This window comes from Siphateles boraxobius, unplaced genomic scaffold (assembly GCF_051911475.1).
Source record: "Siphateles boraxobius isolate OS27281-9 unplaced genomic scaffold, OSU_SipBor_1 25, whole genome shotgun sequence".
Classification (NCBI taxonomy): Eukaryota; Metazoa; Chordata; class Actinopteri; order Cypriniformes; family Leuciscidae; genus Siphateles; species Siphateles boraxobius.
The window spans coordinates 2236941-2244401 of NW_027508866.1; the positions used below are offsets into that span (position 1 = coordinate 2236941).

Here is a 7461-nt window from a genome sequence, read left to right on the forward strand (position 1 = left end):
TCTAAGGCCTTCTTGACCTTCGATTCGATCTCCCATGTGAATGTAGAGATGAATAGGGTCTCTGGTAAAATGCACTCGGGAGTAGACGGGCATTCGGAACTGTATTCAGCACTGCACCTACCCCCACCTCTGACGCATCGACCTCCACCATGAACTGACGTGAAGGATCAGGGGTTATCAGGATGGGGGCTGAAACGAATCAACCCTTCAGTTTGGCAAACGCAGCCTCAGCTGCGTCTGACCACCTGAACGTCGTTCTGGGGGAGGTCAAGGCGGTCAGAGGTGCGGCTAGTTGGCTGAAATTGCGAATGAAACGCCGGTAGAAATTGGCGAACCCCAGAAACCTCAGTAGGGTCTTACGGGAATCTGGACTTGGCCAATCCACCACAGCCTTAACCTTCTCAGGATCCATGCGCATTCCCTCAACCGAGATGATGTAGCCTAGAAAAGGAACAGACTGTGCATGAAAAGTGCATTTCTCCACCTTGACAAAAAGCCCATTCTCTAGCAACCTCTGAAGCACTTGTTGGACGTGCTGCACGTGTTCCTGGAGAGACAATGAAAAAATCAATATGTCGTCCAGGTAGACATATATGAACTGATCGGCCATGTCTCGCAATACGTCATTGACAAGTGCCTGGTCTTCCACTCATCCCCCTCCCTGATGCGGACCAAATGATAAGCATTCCGTAAATCCAATTTCGTGAAGATAGATGCTCCCTGCAACCTCTCGAAAGCTGAAGACATCAACGGCAAAGGATAAGTATTCTTTCCCGTGATGTTGTTCAACCCCCGGTAATCAATACAAGGTCGCAACGATCGATCCTTCTTCCCCACAAAAAAGAACCCCGCCCCCGCTGGAGAAGAGGAAGAGCGGATGAACCCCGTTGCTAGAGAATCAGAAATGTATTTCTCCATGACCTCTCTTTCTGGGACAGAGAATGAATATAACTTGCCCTTAGGCAGAGACGTACCTGGCAATAACTCTATAGCACAGTCATAGGGACGATGCGGGGGAAGAGAAGCAGCCCGAGACTTACTGAACACCTCCTTCAGGTCCAGGTACTCCGTGGGCACGTTAGATAAATCCACTGCCTCCTCCTGAAACAAAGGAACAGAAACAGACGGACAGGCAGACACAAAACAAGACTTATGACAATAACTGCTCCACGCCGACACAGATTTCAGCTGCCAGTCTATTTTGGGGTTGTGACGGGTGAGCCAGGGGTGAACAAGGACGATGGGTGCAAGAGGAGTGTCCAGAATGTAAAAGGAGATGGTCTCGGTATGATTGCCTGATGTGACGAGGGTGATGTCTTCGGTGGTCAGTGAAATGGTGGGGAGTCTTTGACCATTGAGGGCGTGTACTGCAATCTGATGTGAAAGGGGTCTGAGGGGAACTTGAAATTTGCGTGCAAAGGTGTGGTCCATGAAATTACCTTCAGCCCCTGAATCCAGAAGTGCCCGACAGTCGTGGAGGTGAGTTGACCATCGGAGTCTTACCGGAAGGAGAGTAGATGTGGATGAGGTCTTCTCGGCAGAGATCCCAACCGACAGTAGCCTCATACTTACTGTCGGGCTGGGCCTTTTAACGGACAACTGTAAGCGAAATGTCCAGCTCCTCCACAGTACATGCAAAGGCCCAGGGATCTCCGCCTCTCCTTCTCCTCCCGGGAAAGCCGGGCTCGACCCACCTGCATGGGCTCAGGATCGTAAACAGGGCTGACCGCGCCCCCGCCTCCAGAACGCTGTCCCTCGATCCCTCCAGAAGGACGGTTAAGTTGAAATCGTCGATCTACTCGTGAAAGACATGCGTCTACTCTCAGGGCCAGAGCAATGAGATCATTTAGCTTGGTGGGAAGGTCCATGGCATAGATTTCCTTCTGGACGCGGTCAGCCAGCCCATGTAGGAACATGTCCCACTGCGCCTCCTCGTTCCATTGGCTCTCTGCTGCTAGGGTTCGAAACTCAATCGAAAAATCAGATACGGATCTCTCTCCTTGCCGTAAATCCGCCAGCACCCTAGCAGCTTCTCTTTCCGCAACGGCGCGATCAAACACGTGCCGCATGTGGGATCACGTGACCCATCGACAGCGATGCCAGCATAGTTTTCGGCTCTGCTCGCATAAACTTATTTTTCAATAATCCTACCACTTACTTCAAATACTTCAACACCTAACTCATCATGAATCCTTCCTCAATCAAAGAAGCACGGAAAAGGGAAAATGAACAATCGCCTATAAAGAAAAAATTCAAGGATTCTGCCATCTCCAAGGAAGAACTCGATGCAGCTATTGCTAATGGCATAAAGCTAGCCCTTCAAGAACAACAACATGGTCTAGATGTGGCCATAGGCTCCGCTGTCAGGGAAACTGTGGACTCTATCCTGGTCCCAGCACCACGTGATTTACGAACCGAAATCCTAAAGACTAATGAAACCGTAAAGGAGATCAGCAGTGAACTTGAGAATGTAGCCAAATCTACTAAACGGGCTCAAGACCGAATGGACTCTGTTCAGACGGCTGCACGAGAGGACAGGCGATCGGACCGAACTAAAGACACAGCTAGACCAGCTCACCACAAAGTTGACAGACCTGGGGCCTCATTTATAACCGTTGCGTACGCACAAAACAGGCCCTGAAAGATGCGTACGCTACTTCCGACGCATAAGTTGTGATTTATAAAAACAAACTTGACGGGAAAATTTGCGCACCTGCACCCAAACTCTGACCCATTCGTACGAACGTTTTGGATATGGAGCAGTTTGGCGACACCGATGGTGAGCTGGAGTTAAATATCTTTTTGGTCACTTTTAGACAGAAAGTTTAAAGAAAATTATACATAGGCTATACTGAAAGATAATACAAACATAATTTCACTCACCAAGCCTATCACATGAAGCAAACACCCATCCCTTCTTAAATGTCCACGCCAGCGAGCGCGTTGGGCCGTTTAGTAAAACTGATGCAGCCTTTCTAAAACCGTACATTCATTATACGTCCTAGTCATAAATAGGCCTACAGTGCATATTCACAATACAGCTTAAATAAATAAAAGAATGATTTAAACTATGTTTTACTTATGATATAAACATTTAGATTAAATATCCTGTTAACAAGCGCCCCTATTTTGAGAATTTTTCTGAAAATGACATACCCAAATACAAATGTCTGTAGCTCCTAAACCATAAGGTCCACATTCATAACTCTGATATTTTTTTAAACTAGACACTTGAAACTTTGTTACCCAAGAGTCATAATAACTCAAAGTTGCACAGGAACAGAGTAAAACAAGGTAGAATTTACAGTAAATTGACTAACGATTTCTTTGAATGAACTTCATTTAGGGAAAAATTTATCAGACTTTTAGGTTAGTGGCCTGAAAACACCATAAAGATAAAACTGAATGTCTGACCATGTTTTGATTCAAATTTGAAGATGATACTCCCAAAAATGTAGTTTCTGTAAGCTTTTATTCAAGAAAAGTCTAGTCGTCCTTTGCAAAAGGCCATTTGGAGACTCCAAATGGACACCTGGTAACCAAATGACATAAGGAGTAAACACTACATACAACATACATGTATATCATTTCAGAACTGTTCTGCCCATCAAAGCACACAAGAAAAAACGATTTCAGCACAACATTTGAACATTTGAACAAAATACTCTTCATTTGGAACAATTCTAATAGCAAAAACATCCTCATCAACATTGTGCCATCTTTCACTGTCTTAGCACTGTGAGGTGCTAAGAGACACAGTAGGTACTGACTGGCTCCCCCTCCCTCTCCCTCTCCCTGTACCTCTGGTAATGTTAGCTGAAGCAGATTCAGATGGAGATGAAGAAGACTGCTGTGGTCTCTTTCGTCGCTCAGGACTGGACTCCGGAATCCAGTCCGGATCGGTTTCAGCTGAAGGCCTATTTTACAGCACAGGAACACACACAAAAGAGGATTTCAGTTTGAGTCAAATATTAGAGACATACTATTATTAGGAGCATCAATATTACATTGTAGCAATGTTCAGGGAAGAAGGAGGCGGGAACCGGCGAACAATCAAAATAAACTTTATTTAAAATAAAACAAACAAACTAGTAGTGGGAAGTTCGGATCATTTTACTGACTCGAATCTTTGAGTCTCGTTCAGCAAAAAGAACGAATCTTTTTTCGAGTCATTTCGTTCATTTCGTTCATTTCAGCATAATATAATTAAAATGGCATGTTAAATATCCCAAGACATCTAGTACTTACGAAAATATTGATTACATTTGTAAAAAGAATAAAAATAAACTATAGGGTAAACTATAGGCCGACCGTGCCGTGTGTGATACAGCAGGGCCGGAAAGAGAAATGATTAGTTCATCTTTTGAGTCTCGAGTTCGGGTTCGACCGGGTCCGAGTCTTTCGTTCTTCCTGTCAGTCCATAGAGACTATGCTGTCAGTAGCGGAAAGAGAAATGATTAGTTCATCTCTCGAGTCTCGAGTTCGGGTTCGAGTCTTTCGTTCTTCCTGTCAGTCCATAGAGGCTATGCTGTCAGTACCGGACAGAGAAAGGATTAGTTCATTTTCTTCGAGTCTCGAGTTCGGGTTTTAAATCCTTCGTTCTTTTGTCACGTGACCGCTGTTATCTCGCATCAAATACAACATTATATTCATATTATTGACTGCTTCTGAATGTATATTGTTTTATATTTAGGAATTAAAATACAAAATATGTGCAAAACATTATCTGTAAAATAAAAGTTCCATCTTATATTGTACCTGTCCTTCTCTTTTCTAAATGTTTCTTGTGCATCTGTGGTATGTTTTATTATATATTATACATTAATTAAGTACTATTATATTTAATACCTTAACTATGTGCTTGTTTGTAAAAAGGTTGTAAATTAGTAGGCTATCCAATACGGTGACAAGTCACGTGACAAAAGAACGAAGGACTCAAACCCGAAGACTCGAAAAAATGAACAAATCATTTCTCTTTCCGGTACTGACAGCATAGCCTCTATTGGACTGACAGGAAGAACGAAAGACTCGGACCCGGCCGAACCCGAACTCGAGACTCGAAAGATGAACTAATCAATTCTCTTTCCGGTACTGACAGCATAGTCTCTATGGACTGACAGGAAGAACGAAAGACTCGGACCCGTCCCGAACCCGAAGACTCGAGAGAGATGAACTAATCATTTCTGTTTCCAGTAAAGATTCAGAACCCATATGTTGCGCAATGCGCATGCGCGGTCGACACAAAATGAACGAATCACTCTCTGAGACAACTCGGTAGTCCCGAGTCATATTAAAGATTCGTTCAAAATGAACGAATCGTTCATGAACGACACATCACTAAAACAAACTAAAATACCGCCAGCAGCCCCTCGCGGACGACTGCTGGCTTACCCAAAATAAAACATAACGCCAGCAGCCCCTCGCAGACGACTGCTGGCTAAAATAAAACACAAATACAAAAACCAGAACAACTAAAATCAGGCCTGTTCCTCTCTCGATCATTAATGTCGTCGCTCCCCCTTTATGCTTCCGCTCCTCCGTGAGAGATGCGAGACCGGTGTGCTATACAGGTGTTGCTCATTAGCAATCGCACCACCGGCCTCGCGCCGTTCTCTCACGTCCCTCGGCCGTCCCTCGCCACATACATCATATTACAATAACAAATGCCTATTTGTCAAATACCTTATGCTTATAATCCTCAGCATTATAAATGCTTTGTAATAATTATATATTTTTCCACATATCTTTACCTGACATCTTGTAATCATTTCCTTCCATTGTTGTTATATTCGACGCACCATTCATTCATAAACCTATCACTGTCACATATCTTGCTAGTCACCTCCACTGTAATTTTATAATCAAAACATCTTCACCTGACTTATAATCCTTTCATTTTTGTTATATCAATGCATCATATGTTCGTGTGACAAATATATTGTACAGTCTTTATGTATAATATACAGCCCTTTTTTATTTATTTTTTTTATTCAACTTTCATAAAAGCTTACAACGACATTTAACATCAAACATAAGACAAACAGATATTGGGGAAACATAACAGACCTTACATTATACATGATATACAGCCCTGTATCACCTAAGTTAGCTAACGTTACTCGTAATAGCTTCGTGTCTTTGCTAGTCATCTCCACTGTCATTTTATAATCATAAACATGACATAAACAGGAAAAATGCCAATACTTCATAAACATAAAAAGTCAAGACATTGTGATGAAACTTACCATTCTAAAACGGGATCGATTCCGTGAACAAACATGCCGAATCGACGCTCGACACCATGGACTCTCTGTCTTTGCGCTCCTCTCTCCGCGTATTTCTACTTTCTTCTTTGCTGTATCTCGTCACCGCGTCCAATACACTCCCAACACCACAAAAACGTTTGTTTAGTCCACGATCCATGATGGAGATTGTCAAATATAACGTTGGAGAAAGTCCGTGCCTTGAAACAAGCTCGATGTGTATCAAAACAATAGCTGCTAACAGGGGCCTATACCATGAAGCCGGTTTAGGTGGCTAGCCAGCTATGTTTCAGTTTAGTTTGCGTCAACCCTGGGTTTTAGGGACCATGAAAGTGGTTTGGCTTTTAGCAGTGTTCATCGCCATAGTAACTTACGCTCCACGGCTAACCTGGGGCCTGTACTATGATGGTAGTTGAACAAACTCAGGGTTACAGGATTAGTTTAGAATTGACAAAACCAAACCAATCCAACCAGACTTTGTTGGTACCATGATGCTGATCATCAACTTTCTCTGTCAACCTAGGCTTTGATCCTGAGTTTAGGAGTTTAAGTGTGACATCAGCAGCAAACGGCCAATCACATGTTGAGAAAGAGTGAAACTGTGATTAATTTCTCGCGAGAGAAGCAGCGCAATTCACTTATTAAATAAAAGTATTAAAATAGTAAGACTTTAAACAAATTTACACAGCAAGAAGAAAACAGCTGTCTATGAAAGAGGACAACTAAAAGAAAAAGTCTCGCTACTGTATATCAGTGCAAGTAAAAGTTGTGAAGTTATTTTATACAGCTGATAAAGGTATAGAGAGAATCGAATATTTAAGCTCACATGAAGTTATTTTATAGCTTCATCTATTGATGCTAAAGTGTATTTATATTACCTTTATATATTTATTCAATTAAACTGCGAAATAATTATTGATGAACTAAAATTGTACATCTGTGATTGATTAAGGGTATAATAATTACATAGGCCTAAATAATATCTAAATCATACAAATTTATTAATCTAAATAAGCATCACTAAAAACTAGACGATTTTGTCTTTAAGAATCATTTGCTATGTAGTGACCTTTAATTTGGAGTAGAAACAGGTGGAGTGACTTTATCGCATCAGGCATGTGTCACTTTGCTCACAGCTGATTGGTCCAAGTTCAGTTTGCAACCTCTTACCTAAAACATAACCTGCCCCGGACCAGGT

General features: G+C 42.4%; 1 long non-coding RNA gene across 1 annotated transcript; it reads right to left on the reverse strand.

The window, feature by feature from the left end:
• Positions 1–3643: 3643 nt before the first annotated feature.
• Positions 3644–6500, reverse strand: LOC143749477 (uncharacterized). The gene is made up of 2 exons (XR_013206993.1): positions 6246–6500; positions 3644–3917 (listed from the first exon to the last, which is right to left on the reverse strand). It is a non-coding gene; the product is annotated as an uncharacterized LOC143749477 (long non-coding RNA).
• Positions 6501–7461: the final 961 nt, after the last annotated feature.